The 17,221-nt window shown below is 41.5% G+C and overlaps 1 long non-coding RNA gene across 1 annotated transcript in view; it reads left to right on the forward strand.

Annotated features, from left to right (window-relative positions):
- LOC109551919 (uncharacterized) overlaps positions 1-17,221 on the forward strand; it is a 175,556-nt gene that overhangs the window by 24,773 nt on the left and 133,562 nt on the right. Inside the window, exons 3-4 of the long non-coding RNA XR_002178624.3 lie at positions 15,240-15,315; positions 15,817-15,986. This is a non-coding gene — a long non-coding RNA (uncharacterized lncRNA). The remainder of the gene's footprint in view (positions 1-15,239; positions 15,316-15,816; positions 15,987-17,221) is intronic.

Raw genomic sequence — 17,221 nt, forward strand, 5'->3', positions numbered from 1 at the left:
GCCACTATGGGTCAGAAAAATTCTATAAAAGAAAGCATTTTGATAGACATAATTTTAATAGAAGAAAAAGCTCGTATTTATCTAGATGTGGCTATGTTACACAGGAAGATTTCAGCATCCAAAGTGCAAAGACAAAATGACTGCGGCTTTTCTTGCCACTCAAAATATAGACAATCTTCCCTTATAGCCTACTCTTAATTGTTAGTTGGGTGCCAAAGAGACGGTACACTGACCTTTAGAAGTAGGGCTTCTAAATGGACAAGGGGGTGGGGGGTGTCAAGCATCAGAATGAATTCAACTTAGGAACAACCTGGCTTTGACCCCAACCAAACCCAAAGTCCAGCCAGAGGCCCATTAGAAATAAATATAAATCTTAGTATCACTTTTACAGGGTTGTGCCACTTAACACTAATAAAACCTAATCAATTCAAATTAAAGCTAAGCACACTCCCATTATTAGTTCAGTCCTTACCATATAGGAAGATAAAAACTCTCCTTTCCCCACTTTAATCATGCATACAATTTTAAGTAATAATACAAATATTACGCTTAATACTTGGAGATTTTTTAAAATAATAAGGTGGGTAAGCAAAAAGTCAAAGTGATAATATGAATTAACTTTGAATCTCCAGTTTCTTGAGACCCTATGCCAATCTGTATCAGCAAAGCCTGCTTTCACCTGTGTGTAATAGGGAGCTAGATAATAGGGGGCCTGTGAATGTATGTTGGGATAGAGGGATCTGTGCCTCTGGGGGAAAACTCCCAGCCTAGTGAGAGAAAATGCTTGGTGAGGAGAGTGTCCGTTTACCCAGCTCACCTGTAGTTGGCCCTATGTATGAAAAGTATGATGTTAACTATATACCTATAGTAATCAAGGCTGGATGGTATTAAACAGACCCACATAAATATGTCCAACTTTTTTTTAAAAATATTGAGGTCAAATTCCTATAATATAAAATTAACATTTTAAAGTGACATTTAGTGCATTCACAATGTTTTGCAACCACTGTCTCTATCTAGTTCCAAAACATTTTTATCACCCCAGGGGAAACCCTGTACCTATTAAGCAGTTGCTCTCAATTTCTCCTCTCCCCTGCTCCTGGGCACTACCAATCTGCATTCCCACTCTATGAATTTACCTTTTCAGGGTATTTTATATAAATGGAATCACACAATACGTGACCTCTTGTGTCTGCCTTCTTTCACTTATATAATGTTTAGAGGTTCATCCACCTTGTAGCATGTATCAGTACTTCATTCCTTTATATGGCTAAATAATATTCCATTATATATATGTATGTGTATGTGTATATATATATATATATATATATATGTATATATATATATATATATGTGTGTGTGTATACATGCTAAAAGTAGTGATAATACCAAATGCTAGAGAGAATGCCGAGAAACTGGATTCCTCATATATCGCTATTGGGAATGGCATAGCCACTCTGGAAAGATAGCTTGGCAGTTTTTTATAAAACTGAACATGCACTTACCATATGACCCAGCAATTGTACTCTTGGGTATTTATCCCAGATAAAGGAAAACTTACGTTCACACAAACATCTATACATGAATGTTTATAGCAGCTTTAATTTTAATACCTCCAAACTGGAAACAAACTCTGGTACATTCATACCTTGGAATACTACTCAGCAATAAAAATTAATGAACTATTGATACACACAACAACCTGGATGGATCTCAAGGGCATTATGCTGAAAAAAGTCAACATCAAGAGGTTTTATACTTTAAAATCTTTAACGGTTTTATACACACTTTATAATTTCATTTGCATAACATTCTCAAAATGGTAAACTATAGTTGGAGAACAGATTACTGGTTGCCATGGGGCAGGGATAGATGTCGGGGGGATGTGAAGATAAATGGAGAGTATGAGCAGGATCCTTTGTGATGATGGAACAGCTCTGTATCTTGACTGTGGCTACATAAATGTATATACATGGGATTGCATATGCATATAGTGCATAGAAACACATACAAATGAGTGCATGTAAAAATTGATGAACATTGAACACTGTCTGTAGTCTAGTTAAGAGTATTGTACCAATGTCAGTTTCCTGTTTTGATCTTGTGTTCAACATGTTGCCACTGGGGGAAGCTGGATAAAGGGCATTATAAATGTTTTAAAATAAAAAGTTAAAAAATTCCCCTAGGTAGTGAGTAAAAATGCTTATAAAAACATAGAAGTATCTGTATTTTATTAATAACTTGAGAAAAAGGCAATAATGACTTTGAACATAAGAAGAGAAGTGTGATTTTAGGCCTTGCTGAACATTCTAGGTGAGTTAGAGGGAGTCCTTGCCCTCTAGGTGCTTACAGGCAGTGGGGAAGATAGTTCAGTGAATGGCACATTGTCTACTGGGAGGTGGGCATGTAAACAACCATATATAATCTCTGAGTCAAATAAATTGAATAATTACAAGCAAAGTGTGGCAGGAATTGAGAGGAAGGAGATTTTAAAGTGGTCTGAGGAGCTGGGGTAAATTTATTGGAGGAGGTGATTTCTGAAGTGAAGCTTGAAGGATGGATCTGATTCTGAAGTTACAGAAGAGAGTAAGAAAGGTTTTTTTTATGTATATCCTAGACTTTTTGGTTATTATTTTCTTATTCAAACTTCTACTTTTTCTCCAAACATATTCTTTCATGCCTTTAGCCTATGGAATTAGATGTGTTTATATATGGTAAAAATTCACCATGGGGACTAGCTTGAGATGTTCTTTTTTTGAAGCCCAAAGAGCATTTAGAGTGACTTTGTGGTTCTTCAAAGAGAAATGCTTTGAGAGAGAACTTGAAGTCCTGGGTTCTATTGCCATTTGCCTGGACGTACCAACCTGCAGTCATGTAGCTGGGAACCCTGCTAGAATAAAAGAGTATTTCTTCCACCCTCATAGCTTTTTCTTTTTTTTTTTTAGATCAGGAAGAACTTGAAAAATGAATTGAAATTGAAAACTAAGTACTGCTGACAATAAAGAATATTGCCCCAGATAGGGACACAACAAATCATTGCAGTTAATAGAGTTTTGATCTTATATATACATATATATATAGTGTGTGTGTGTGTGTGTGTGTGTGTGTGTTTACTTAAATTCAAGCTCCAGCCCAGAGGAGCCAAATTCCAAAGGAAAGCTAAATGCCAGATATAAATAGACCTGGAGCACAGGCAGTTTATTTCATCATTTTTTGAAATGAGAGATTTACATTTTACTTGGGTTGACCTTATCTTATTGGCAAGTGTTAACTGTATTATTTACCTAGTGAAGTTTTACTCTATTTTGGCAGACACGAATTTTTACTTTAGGAGAAGATTGAAAGAGCCCTTTAAACTATCTGTAGAGAAAAGATGCCCTTACAGAGCCAACCGTTAGAGTGCACGTGCAATTACAGAAAGAACCTTGGATGTTTGGCTGAAATGAGCCCTGAAGGTCACCTTATTCAATAGCTTTATTTCACAGGTGAGGAAACTGAGACCAGAAGAAAATGCTCCTTCTTCCTCAGAGAATAACAGGTTTTCAAGGTATTCATTCATTCGTTTGTTTGTTCAGTACCTTCTGAGCACCTAAGAGCCACATATTGCTCTGGGTGTTGGGGATATAGAGACCTGCACCAGGGAGCTCACCTAAGTGTGTTTGTGAAGGAGGGACTAGATAATTTTTAAAAAGTAAACAAATGAACTGCCCATTTCATCACAGAGTTAGGTGTTGTAAAGAAAAGAAGTCCAAGGAGAGGGACTTTCTAATGGGGGTGGGAGGAGCTCAGGGAGGGCCTTTTTGAGGAGATGACATTTAAGCTGAGGCTTGAATGATGAGAAGGAGCCATCTGTGTTAAGGGAGATTGGGAGATTGTTACAGGTTAGAGGAATTGCCTAAGCCCTGAGGCAGGATGGCAGGTTCAAAGAGTCCAAAGCAGACCAGTGTATAGGGAAGGAGATGTGCTGTTAGGTGAAGAGCTTGAGGGATGGACCCTTCAGGCCTTGTGGGTCTAGGGGGAGACTTTTGAGGCCATTGAGGGTTTAAACACAGGAGTTGTGGGAGCTGATTTATATTTTAAAAATATTTTGTTGAGTGTGATGTGGAATGGTAGAGAGGCAAGAGCAGAGGTAGGGAGGCTAGCACTGCAGGTCAGACCAGGCAAGAAAGTTCTGGCCCAACTAGATGGTGGTGGCAGAGGCGAGCAAGAGAAGTGAATGGATTTAGGATATATATTTGGAGACAGAGCCCTTCAGACTGCAGTTCCTTTAGATGTGGGTTTGAGGACAAATGAGAAGGACTCAGAAGAACTGAGGTTTTTGGCTTAAGCGATTGGGTAGGACTGTCTCCTGAGATGGGCAGGTCTGGAGAGCAGCTGGTTGGGAACAGTGCCGGTGGGGTGAGAAATCATTTATCAGAAAAAAATCAGTAGGTATTGAGATCGAGAAAAACAGGAGTAGATCCATTTTGGCAGAGCAGTTAATAAAGGCCTCACTCAGAAGTTGACATTTAAGGTGAGATATGAAAGGTATGTAGAGCCAACAGAGAGAACATTCCAGATAGAGGGAACCATAAGTGCACAGGCACAAAGGGAGGAAATGGCAAGTCAGAGGTAAGCAACAGGAACTATTGTGGCTTCAGGGTGGGGAGTGAGGTAATCAGAAGAGTGGTTTCTGTTTTTCATATTGCTCAGGGACAGGTTTAACACTGTAACTTAGATGTGCAAAAAGAAATATTGCTTTTTCTCTCTGTAGAGCTGACCTGAATTTTCTCACAGCTGCCACCCTGAATGAGAGTTGAGACTGAAAGAAGGGACCAGAAATTTAAACCTGCCAGTTTGTGATATATTCATCACTTTCAGGTGACTCCATTGTCTTTGCAAGGTGGCAGGGAAGAGAGGCCCCAGGTCCACACACCAGTTTTCTGCTGCCCTCTGGCTCCTCCTGTCTCCATCTTGACAGGTGGATCCAGAGCTCTGGTCTTGCCCTTGTCCATCCAGTCAGGTGATGGGGTTGGGGGCACTTTGCTTACCTGTCTCTGGAGAACTCTCAGTCTGTTCTCTGGGCTCAGTTGATCCAGAAGTCTTTCCTGCAGACTCACCCTACTTCCATTTTCTCTGATGCCACAGTTTCTTCTCCCTACGGTCTGAGGATGCCTGTGATTCCCAATTTAAAGTACTTCAGAGTGACCTCATCATTGCTCTGTGGTACCTTTGCCATCAGCAACATCATCTTCTCACATCCTTCATGGGATAGGCAGAAACCTCTAAATTTCTTCTGTGCCACAAGGAAGGCTCTGGGTAATTGATGCTCTCATTACCTAACCGGGCTGGGCTGCCATTTTCACTTTGTTGCATCATTCATTGTTGGTGCCTTATGTGGTGACATCTTCCCAGAATTGTGAATGGGAAGTGGTTGAGGCTTCTCTACTTTTGGCTTTCTTCTTGACTCTTTACTGTCTGATACCAGCCGCTCAGATCTTATGGTCTGGGGAGGTGTGGTGGTGATCCCTAGCACATATGCATCTGACAATTTGCTTCCCCTACCTCTCTTCTCTTTCAAGTAAATTCTCTGAGCTGGAAGGAGTAGGTGTCCTTCTTCCTTATGGTGGTTGTGAAACGTGTCTGCAAATTCCTTGATGCTCTTTTCATCAAGAGGTGGAGTCTATGTCACTTCTTGTGAACCTGGGTGGACATTTGTGACTTGCTTAATGAAAAGAATATGGCAGAAGCGATGCAGTATGACATGAGGCTAGATTAGAAAAGGCCATGCCATTTCTGCCAGTTTCTCTTGGGACTTGCTCTGGGAGCCTTCAGCCCCCACGTGAGAAGTCCAGCTATCCTGAGGCAACCATTTGGGGAGAGCATGTGGAGATGGGAGAAAGAGTTAGAGAGGGAGGAAGGGAGGGAGCTGGCGGGGGGAAGAGAGAGAGATCTGAGGAGCTTGAGCTGTTAGCTGTTCAAGTGTGCCCAACCCAGGTGCTGACATGCAAGTTAAGAAGGCTTCAAGATGGTATCAGTTTCAATCACTGTCTGACTGCAACCTCAAGAGACACCCTGAGCAAGAAACACCCAGCTAAGCCCATTCAATGCTCAGATTCACAAGCAAAAGAAATGATTGCTCATATTTTAAGTCACTCTTTTGGGGTGGTTTGTTCATAGATGACTGAAGCACTCACTCCTTCTGGAGCTCACATTCTTACCAGTCTTTCTCTTCTATCTTAAATAATCTCTACACTACGGCTCATAACTAAACTGTAGGTCCAGACTCTTAAGTGGAGCGACTGATTACCCTGATTTGGGACTGAGGGGGTTCCTGGGGTATGGGACTCTCAGTGCTAAAACTGGAAACATCCTGGGCGAATCAAGATGCGTTGGTCAAGATTTGCTTTTGTTATATAAAGGAAGCTGAAAGAATTTAGAGATTTTAAAACTGGTGATTACTATTTTTTTAATAAGAATTTTAATAAGAAGCAGTTTTGGACACGGATGCTGACCCTTTGTTACAGATGGTGTCTGCCCTCCCAAAGGAATGGATGCTTCAGAGTCAAAGAGTGGGCTCTCATAGGCAAGGATAATTGTAGGATATGAAAGTACTTAAAAAATGTCTCACAATATACAGATAGGGAAACTAAATCCAGACCAGGTCACTGACTTTCCCAAGGGCTAATAGTGACTAGGTCATGATTGGGATGCAGATATTTGAACTTCAGCCCAGGGCTCTTACGCCCATATTATGTCATTTCCAATCCTTATCAATATTTACCACGTGAGTATGGTATAATAGTGAACCCTGGAAAATAATTAGGCTGAGGGAGAGGTGTCTTTACCAGTAAGATGGCTCACATCTTCAGCTCTAGGCAGCACTGATTAGACTAAAATCTAATCTCAGCCATACCTGGACAAACTAAGAACCAGAAAATACATCTGGCTTTAAAACAAAACCCTAAGCCAACTTCAGATCTGTTTTGAAATGAAGTGTTTAACAATCTCATTAAATGTTAGTGAAGAATTGTTGGCTCTGGTGCTGCTGTCCCAGAAGAAGCCAGGTTAACTTTGGGCTCTGATTTTAGGGCCCAAACGTGAAGTATGGGAGGCTTCCAGCTGGCAGCACAGCCAGTGGAACTGGGTATGGGCTGATGAGCCTTCCTGAGTGTATCTTTTGGCAAAGAAACCCAGACTGCTTACACTAATAAATAGGAGGCTAGTAACTGTCTGCACTGCCTAGACCTGAAGATGGCAAACTAGGTGGGAGGGAGGGTGGAGGAGGACAGCATTACTGACTTGGCAGGAAACGGACATCATGGTGCTTGCCCCACCTCTGTTTAGAAAGTATACGTAGTATGCTTGGGTGTGGGCTCTGTGTGTACCTAACAATCAGAGTAGAGCTTTTATCAAAGAAGGCAAATTGCTCATTGATATGACTCCAATGATTTGGCTACCAAGAGCCAGCCTCATCCTGTCCAAGGGAACCAGGAGGAAACTGTTCTGACGAGCAATGCAACGGTAACTTGGCCATGAATCACAGAGAGATTAGATTCAGCTGTTGTGAGCAGGCATGAGTGCATTTCATGTAATGATTACAAGAAAGAGCCCTATAATTTTGCACAACCCTTGGACTCACTCATGAGAAACTAAAAGTTAAAAAAAAATGAGTTAAAGCTCTTGGGATGGGATACTATTTTGAGATTTTTAAACTTTGCTTTTCTTCTGTGTTTCCTCCTTTCTCTTCCTTCCGTTAAAGCCAAGTAAAGTCTGTTCTTTGCTTCTATGGAGGGATATGGTTGGAAGAAAATAAAGCATAGTCTACATGTTTTCCTGGTCCTGTGGGCAGAGGTGGGGATGGTATGGGTCAGAAACAACATATTGGCCAGACACCCCCCAAAATAAAAACTTCTCTGATACTAGAGAGAGATTTTCCAGGGCTGGAGAGAGGGAACATAAGGAAAGCAGAGAGCTCTGAAGTCCTGGGACAAAGAAGGAACATGTGCCGAGTCTTTCAACATTCATTCATTCTTTAACTTCTGTATACACCATGCACTGGTCTGAGAGCAGTGAACAAATACACAAAGATCCTTGCCCTCATGGAGATTACATTTTAGTGAATATCAAAACGTGTGGGATTCTGGTATGCCAGACACTATTCTAAGTGCATGGCATGTATTTACTTCTTACAACCTGTTGAGTTAGATACTATTGATATATTCCCAGCTGAAAAATGAAGAAATTGAGACATAGAGAGGTTACATAATTTGCTGATCTCATAGTTAGTAGGTATCAGAGCTGAATATTGAACCCAGAAAGCTGGTTTTGTTTTTCTTAACTGCTTGCTTAATTTCTAGGCAGGGCTTTGGGAGGGTGGAAAGACTCTAGAGTTGAGAAAGCTGCTTGGGGCAGTTTCATGGAGACTCCCAGGCCTCAGCTAGGTTATGCAGCAGTGGGAAAACTCTGCAATTCCAGGGACTGCTGCCTCTATGTCGGATGTCTCCAAGTCTGTCTTTCCCTGACTGCCTTCCGCTGCCCAAGATTCTGGGACCCCAGCATGACCAGAGGGGAGGAACCATGGCTTGAGGCTGGGTTTCCTCCCTGCCCAGCATGATGGGAACCCAAAACAGAAATTAAGCTGAATTAAAAGAATAAAGAATAAAATAGAAAGAATGAGGGAATTCCCTGGCAGTCCAGTGGTTATGCCTCCATGCTCTCACTGCCAAGGGCCCGGGTTCAGTCCCTGGTCAGGGAGCTAAGATGCCACAAGCCTCTCGGCGCAGCCAAAAAAAAAAAAGAAAAGAAAGGAATGACAAAAATAATAAGAATAAATATTTTTTTGTAATCCTGAGTTTGTGGGCTAAGATCCAGCTCCAATATTCTGGGAAGCGTGGAATTAGAAAGAACTAAGTGCAGCCAGTGGGAGGAGTTAAAAATCTGAATCTCCATCTCACATTTACCCCCTAATATTAGGGCCTTGTAAAAGGAGGAACTAGGATTTCATGATTGCTAAAGATGGAGACCTAATCAAGTCAGAATATTCACTCATTTTTTCAGAGTGGGTGTGGTCTACTCTGTGTGTCTATCAACATTCCATTAAGAAAATAAATGAACAATATGCAATATAATTATTCTATAATCAGTACAAATACATTAGATTATTTAGTTTTCTCACAAAACACAAACCAGGATCTGTAGTAAAGTTTGGGAATGAACTCTCTGTAATCAGTGCCCTCAGCTTCCCACACTGGGAAAAGATTTTCAAATCTACCCTACCTGTTATAATCCAGAGACATAAAGAGATGCAGGTCCTGTCCACATAGGGGAAGCGTGTTCAATTTCTCTCTGTTTAAAAAAAAAATTAGAGTCACTGCTAATGCATTGGTTTTTAAAGCCAACTTTTCTTAAGGTATGAGGCCATATCCCTTGAATAACTTTTGGTAATTCATTCAGGTGGCCTAAACTCTCTACATTATTATTATTTTTTTTTGTCAAGTTGGATTACTGCAGATAATATATTCTGACTCAATTTGTCTTGCTCCTACAAAACTTGCTGTCCCTGGGCTGTAATTGAAGAGTATGCTCTTGTTTTCTTGAGGTTTTAAGAATGTCTCTATAAAACTGCTGCTTGAAGACATTATCTGTCTTGTTATAAATTTCCCTTTATATAAGAATCCAGTGCTTTGTTCTTTCTAGAATGTATGGACAGACAAATTTGTTTCCTTTTACGACAAGCAGTATGAACTCATGGTCCACACTCACTGGCTGTCTGATTTCCTCATCTCCTGACTGTGAATCAGCCCTCTAAAAGTAGGCTTTCTGCTCAGTACTCGCCCCACTCAGAGGACCAGTGACTTTCAATTTTCTGTATTCCTCCTTCAACTCTTATCACACATGCTGAGTGGCTGTCTTGCTCTTCCTCATGTGTGCTCATGCAGAAACTTGCATCACACTGCCTTGTCTGTTCCTAAATGAACCTAAGGCATAAGGTGGTCTGCAGTGTCAAAGGGGAAAGAGGACAAAGTTGTTTGTATTAGTTTCCTATTGCCGTTATAACGAATTACCACAAACTGAGTGCGTTAAAACAGCAAAACTCTGTCTTGCACAGTTCTGGAGGTCAGAAGTCCCAAATCAGTTTCATTGGGCTAAAGTCAAGGTGTTGGCAGGGCTGGTTCCTTCTGGCAGCTCTTTGGGAAGAATCCATTTCCTTGCTTCTTGCAGTTTCTATGGCCACCTTCCTTGGCTTTCTTGCCTTGTGGCCCCTCCCTCATCTTAAAGTTCATCACTACAAACTCTGTTTCTGATATCACATTACCTTCTCTCTGACTCTGACCTCTCCTGCCTCCTGCCTCCTGCCTCCTTGTAAGGACCATTGTGATTATATCGGGCCAAACTGGATAATACAGGATTATCTCCTTACTTCAAGATCCTTAACTTAATCACATCTGTAAAGCCCCTTTTGCATGTAAGGTAATGTATTCACAGGGTCTGGAGATTAGCATATGGATATATTTGGGGGACCATTATTCAGCCTACCACAAAAGGTTGGTAGTGAACCTGCCAAACTGGGGGTCCCTCCAGCCCCCAGTACATCCAAGTCTGGGAGGTTCAGCAGCCCTGCCTCAGTGAGAACACTGCTCAGTGTTGTTCGGGAACTCCCAGCAGCTCTACTGCCCACTGTGATCTGTGATGCAACAACAGCTCAACACACCGGGTCACCCTGTCTTCCCTTCAGGATTGAGCAGTACTGCTCCCTGCTGCTGCTTCCTCTGTGTGTGTCCACATCCACCCTTCCCAAGGGTGTTAGTCAGGGTTGGCCAGAGAAACAGAACAATAGGATACCTGTATATATAGATATAGATATAGCCAATAGGATATCTATCTGTCTATCTATCTATCTATCATCTATCATGTCTATGTCTATACCTATATCTATATCTATCTATAGCTATAAGAATTGGTTCACACAATGATGGAGACTGAGAAGTCCCATAATCCGTTGTCTGAAACCTGGAGACCCAGGAAAGCCAGTGGTGTAATTTAGTCCAAGTTCAAAGGTCTGAGAACCAGGGAAGCTGATGGTGTAAATCCCAATCTGAGGACTGGAGAAGATAAATGAGGTGTCCCATCTCAAGCAGTGAGGCAGGGAAGAAAGGGACAAATTCTTCCTTCGTCCACCTTTTGTTCTATTCAGACCTTCAATGGGCTGGATGATGCTCACCCATATTGGGGAAGGCAATCTACTTTACTGAGTCCACTGATTCAAATGCTCATCTCATCTGGAAACACCTTCAAAGATACACCTAGAAATAATGTTTAATCTGGGCACCCGTGGCCAGTCAAATCGACACATAAAATTAACCATCACATTGGTTAATGTGAGGCTGTGCCTGCGTGGACTTGCCACCATCCATTATGAAGTGCCCCTACTGGGCATGGCTGAGTTCTTATTGATCAAATTCCCTTTAGGTTGAATTGACCCAAATGTCAATTAGTGATGCACAGTCTTAAAACTGCAGGTTGTGTGAACTGCTCTTGAATAAAGCTGCATGGCCCATGTTTTATATTTTATATAGCCCAGAATATGTTTTTATTTTTCTAGGTACATATCCAGACATTTTGAATTGAATGGATTTTGAACTTGAGACACCACAAATACATGTCACTTCCCAAAGAGGAAACAATTAAAACGTTACACAGATTGATTGTGTTTATTACTACAAACTACACTTGTTTTCTCACCTGAAATCCCAAGTATTCTTTTGTATATGTTATCCTCTAGTTAGGGCATCTAGCGCATGGAAACCCCTGTTTGTGAATTCAGTCTTAGGTAGTCACCTGCTTCTCCTTCAGGAGAGGGAATACTCCTGACTCCAGAAAGTGCTCCTGTAACATCCTGTACATATTTCAATTGCTAAATTTAATTCATTCCATTGTCATCATTATGTCTGTCTACCCTACTGGATGCTGGGCTCTTCAGGTCATTGTTAAATCGTCTATCTTTATATCAGCACAGCGAGCATGGTATCTGAGGCATTGTGAGTCCTCCACAAATATTTGTTAAGTGGATTTGTTTATTGAAGGAAGAACTCATGTACTTTATTTGATTACCTGATGGGAGCTTTGCATCATTTTCTGGTTTTCTTTTCCCTTGCATGACAGAAAACTTCAATCCAGATTTTATGCTCTGCTGTGATAATAGCTACCTTATCGCAATTCTAAAAGACTTCTGCTTATTTTTCTTTAAATTAGCCTGACTACATATTTTTATTATAAGTGATGTCAAATGCATTTTAGAACTACAAATAACATAAATTATAAAGATATTTGGCAATTTTGGCTCATCTCTGATTCATGTTTAAGGAAAATTAATGCCTTTCGCCATAGTGAACTTAATCGCTGTGATGGTAACATTAAGAAAAATTGGGCTTCCCTGGTGGCGCAGTGGTTGAGAGTCCGCCTGCCGATGCAGGGGACACGGGTTCGTGCCCCGGTCCAGGAAGATCTCACATGTCGCGGAGCGGCTCGGCCTGTGAGCCATGGCCGCTGGGCCTGCGCATCCGGAGCCTGTGCTCTGCAACGGGAGAGGCCACAACAGTGAGAGGCCCACGTACCACAAAAAAAAAAAAAAAAGAAAGAAAAATCAAGAAGCAATAACTAAATAACTATTACATAAGCGTGGGAAGGTGGTATGTATTATGCTTATAAATAGGAAGGAAAAATGAGGATCATTCCAAGAATTGACTTCTGATGTATAAACTATAAATACATATATTTATATGGAGAGAGTTGCTGAAGTTGGTTTGGTGTGGATGGATATTATGTAGCTGGAAGAACCATGTGTTGAAAAAAGTATTTTACCTTTAGTTATTTAATCGTTTTTATTTTTTTTATATCTAAGAGAAGGAGAAAAGGACATAGAAAATCCAAAGAATTTCTCAGAGGAAAAGGAATATTATAAACCTGGTGAGAAAGCTGCACAGTGGTCCAATTACGAGAAAGGCAGATATAAGATATGTGTAGTAAGGTCAGACAGCACAGTCTGAAAGGTGTACTTCTATCCCAATGAGAGAAAAACAGTATTAGATTTGAGATTGGGGAATGGTTGCCTTGGCTAGTTACAGTGACATAAATCAACAAGAATATTACTTTGTGAAGCGAGGAGGATAGTCTTTGTCAAATTACTCTTGGTTTTGTTATAGGCTAACCAAAAGGTCTAGGGCCAGAGTGAAATGGGAAAACAAGAAACAATAGGAGAGAAAAGAAAAATCAAAATGCTTGATGACAAGCCAGAGCTTTATTTATTAAAGTTTTACTTTGGCAAATTTGAAGAAGTTAAGTAGTCCAGCATTTTCTTGAGCTGAAAACAGACCATTGGTCTTACTTCTAAAGCAAACAACACTTTCTAAATGAAAACAAATAAGTGAAAGAATCAACAAAGAAGCAGTCATCTCACCACGAAATGAGTCAATATTTGCTCTTTATGGTAACCAGAAATATCTGGTTTTGTTTTTTAAACCTGATGCTATAACACTGTAGAAATTCTTACTAAAGTTTAAAAAAGGTACATAGTCCAACCTTTAGTAAAAAATTGGCAAGAGGTTTGTAGGAGAGGTTTGCTCTTACAAATGAACTCCAGTTTTAGAATAAAAAGTGTACTCATTTAAAGTGTTTTTGTTTGTCAAAGTTGATAGAAATGTCTAGACATTGGGAGGTGGGAAAGTAACATGCCTGTGGAAGGTGCTGGGGTGGGAAAGAAAGCTCCGAGGGTTTTGGCTGAGCTTGGCCTGTAGTGAGAGCTCTCATCCTTGACAGTTGCTCTCAAAGGGCACAAAACATTTAGGTCTCATTATATTTGAAATTTCCTATATTCATTATTAACATTTAATCATGAAATTTCACATGCAAATCCACATTTCTGATTTCTCTTGAAAAATCTGGTAGCATTCCACAATAGTCGCTCTCACTGAATAAGACTGAATAGTGGCTGCTCATTTGGGACAGAGCCAGTTCCCCATTGTCCATTCCCCTCTCACCCTTTTATTTTCTCCAGACGTGGAGGCTGAATGTCAGTTGTAATCCATCCATCCATGTGATGGTTATTTGTCTGATGGTAGAATTAACAGAATATTAGAATATGTCTGATAACCTCATTTGTATCAAAAAGCATGATGCAGACCAAGATGCCACACGATTCAAGAACAATGAGAGAAAGCATACTTCCTTGTGGAAGTGAGAGTATCCTAGGGGTTCATATGCATTTAAATAGATCTCTACAGAAATCACCTGCATGTTTTGCTCATTTACTCACTTATAGACTTTGTGTTTAAGATACCCAGTTTAGCTTTTGTACCTGTGATCTTATCTTCAGGCACGGATCATCCCTGAGGCTGAAATAATATGTTTATTATTCCAAGAGACATTCCCCTTTTCTTTCTTTTCAATGAAACTCTGAGATTTTTTATGGTGGCAAGGTGTGTATAGCTGGGTCTATGCCTAAATTTTTAATCACATTCCTGTATTTCTCAGCTTCTCTTGTTTCTAACCATGTAACCCCGTTCTAACCAATGAGATGTAGGCAGAGGATGCTGATGAGCCGGGGAATATTTTATTTCTCTATAAAAGACGACAGGCACAGTTGGTTTGGCCCTTTGACCATTCCCCCTTTCTTCCTGCTTTGAAATGAACAAGTTCTCTGGAGATGCAAAACCTACCTTGTTCCCATGGGGAGATAGCCACGGGAGCAAAAGCCAATCTGTGAAGAATACTGAGCAGAAATAAAGCAAGAGTCTTGGCCCTTGGGTGCGACTGAGTAGCTAAACCAATTGCCAGTACCTGTTTAGTTTTGGTTATACGAGAAAACTAAATTCTTCACTGTTTAATTCATGGTTGTTCAGCTTTTCTGTTACTTGCAGACAAAGGCATTCCTAGTCGATACATTCCTTTTCCCGCTCCTCCACTCATATATGCACAATGCTTCCCACCATTCCTGTACATCCCACATTTGCCAAATTATGCCAACACCCCAATTCAGTTCCTACTGGACAATAATTGCAAGGCATGGCACTTGGAGTGAGGGTTCTACGAAGATAAGACAAATTATTTGTCTTTAAATAGCTTGTTATCTAGAAGGGAAAATTAGATACATGCACACACAGTTGCAACACAAAGTAGAATAGGACAGTGTTGTGGAACTGCAGGTTGTTGTGGCGTGTTCGGGGTGGGGGGTGACATAAGTGCATTTTTTTGGTTCACAGCCTCCTTGAGAGCTTCCTGGGTGTAATCTGAAACTGGCTCCCATACACAGGGGGCATCAAGAGACTCAAGAAAGAGGTAAATCACTCTACATTGGTAGGTGGCAAATTAAATAAGGGAGGGAACAAACCTACAATGCTTGTTTTGGGCGGCCATAAGATGAGTAGATTTTCGTACCCGCTCACCAGAATCTTAAAATGGAGGGCAGCTTTTATTATTAGAGACCTTTCAGTGTTCACTAAAGATAGGCCTTGCTGGCTTTCACTGAAGACTTGCTGGGTGAATTTAGTAAGGGCTTCTATGTGTGCTATAATGTCCTCCAGGCCAACAGAGGGAACAAATGGTAGCCAAATGATTGTCCAGTGGAAAACAGAACATGCCCCCCTGGCCTTCAAGAGAGGGAGGTTGGCAGCTTTAGGAAACTGACCTGGCTGTGCACACCATACATGCTGGCTGGGGAGGCAGCAACCTCAGGCACGAGGAGACAGACTGGGGGTGAGATATACCAGACCAGGACCCCCACCTTCTCCCCTCTTTCAATGGTGTGTGTTCCATTTCAAGTATAATGTGTTTCAACAGGTCCAGCTTGCAGCAGGACAATGGGATCCCTGAGGAGACTGCATAGTTTCCTTTCACCCAGGGGTGCAAAGTCTCTGATCTGGATGAGATGTCCTATTGCGAATTCCAGGAGACAATTCCCAGGTGTGATGGAGCCCGGTGTTCTCAACAGCATAGCAGGTTGATCCATGGTGAGAGTTGGGGCAATGGCTTTTTCCTGCCATTTCCATACCTCTACAGTATTGGGTGCCTTGGCAGAGGTCCCTAGTCTGGCATGTGGGACAACAGGCCATAGTGGTTGATCATTCAAATGTATTAAAGCCTAAGACAGTACTTTAGTTCACCCTGCCAAGGTGATTTCACTTGATAGTAATTTAATCTGCTGTCTTAATATTCCATGTTTCCTTCTACCAGCCCTGTTGCTTGCAGATTGTAGGGGAGATGGAACCTCTATTTAATGTCATGTTCTTTTGCCCAGTCTTGCACATCATGACCTTTGTAATGTGATCACTGATACTCAAAAAGAGTATCCATACATGGTACTCAGCTTCTCTAATCCCCTAACAGTGGTAGCCTGGTCTGTGTGGCTTAGGTTAAACCAGACCCAGTGTCCACACAAACCAAGACATGTTTAAACCCTCACTTGCAGGGAAGGGGCCAATATAATCAATTTGCCAGTCCCTCCCCAGTTGGGAACTACAGTGGATGGGTCCAATCATCCGTAATGTTGCCTTGTGCATTGCTTAGAACACACAGGACATGTTGTACTGCCATTAACCAAGTCACTGTATTTCAAGGGCAATTTGACATCCTTGGCAATATGCCATCCTACCCAAGCATTGTGGTGGCTGCTCCTTTCATACACCCAAATCTGCTGTATCTACTAAAGGGTCAGTTGCTAGGGCTTGTATCTGAGCTGGAGCATCAGCTTCCTGATTGCCAGGGGGTGTCAGTGCCTTACTAGCTGGGATGTGGAAAAGAATGAGGATTGCCTCAGGCTCTTGGAGGCAAACCCAAATGTCCTGACCAACAAGGACCCACTCATGAATCATATGCCCTTGTTTCCGTGACCAACAAGGACCCACTCATGAATCATATGCCCTTGTTTCCCATTGTCCAGAGCTGGGACCAAAATCCGAGGGGCACTCTCCCCTCTGTTGTCTCTGTCACAGTGCCTGACCCATACCTTCTGGAGTCACAGACGCCTCTAACCCAAATGCTAGTTCTGCTTGGTAGATGTGCAGAGCTTTCATCTGCTTCTCTAGCATTTTTGCCTTCTCAAAGGAGGCTTGCTGCTCTGATCCCCAGTCCCAAATGTGCCCTTTCTTTACCAGGTGGAGGCAATGTGCTGGGTAGGGAATAAAAGTCCTCCAAAACCCTAAAATTCCTACAAAGGCTGGCATCTCTTTCACATTCTTAGGGGTTG

Source organism: Tursiops truncatus, chromosome 4, assembly GCF_011762595.2.
Source record: "Tursiops truncatus isolate mTurTru1 chromosome 4, mTurTru1.mat.Y, whole genome shotgun sequence".
NCBI lineage: Eukaryota > Metazoa > Chordata > Mammalia > Artiodactyla > Delphinidae > Tursiops > Tursiops truncatus.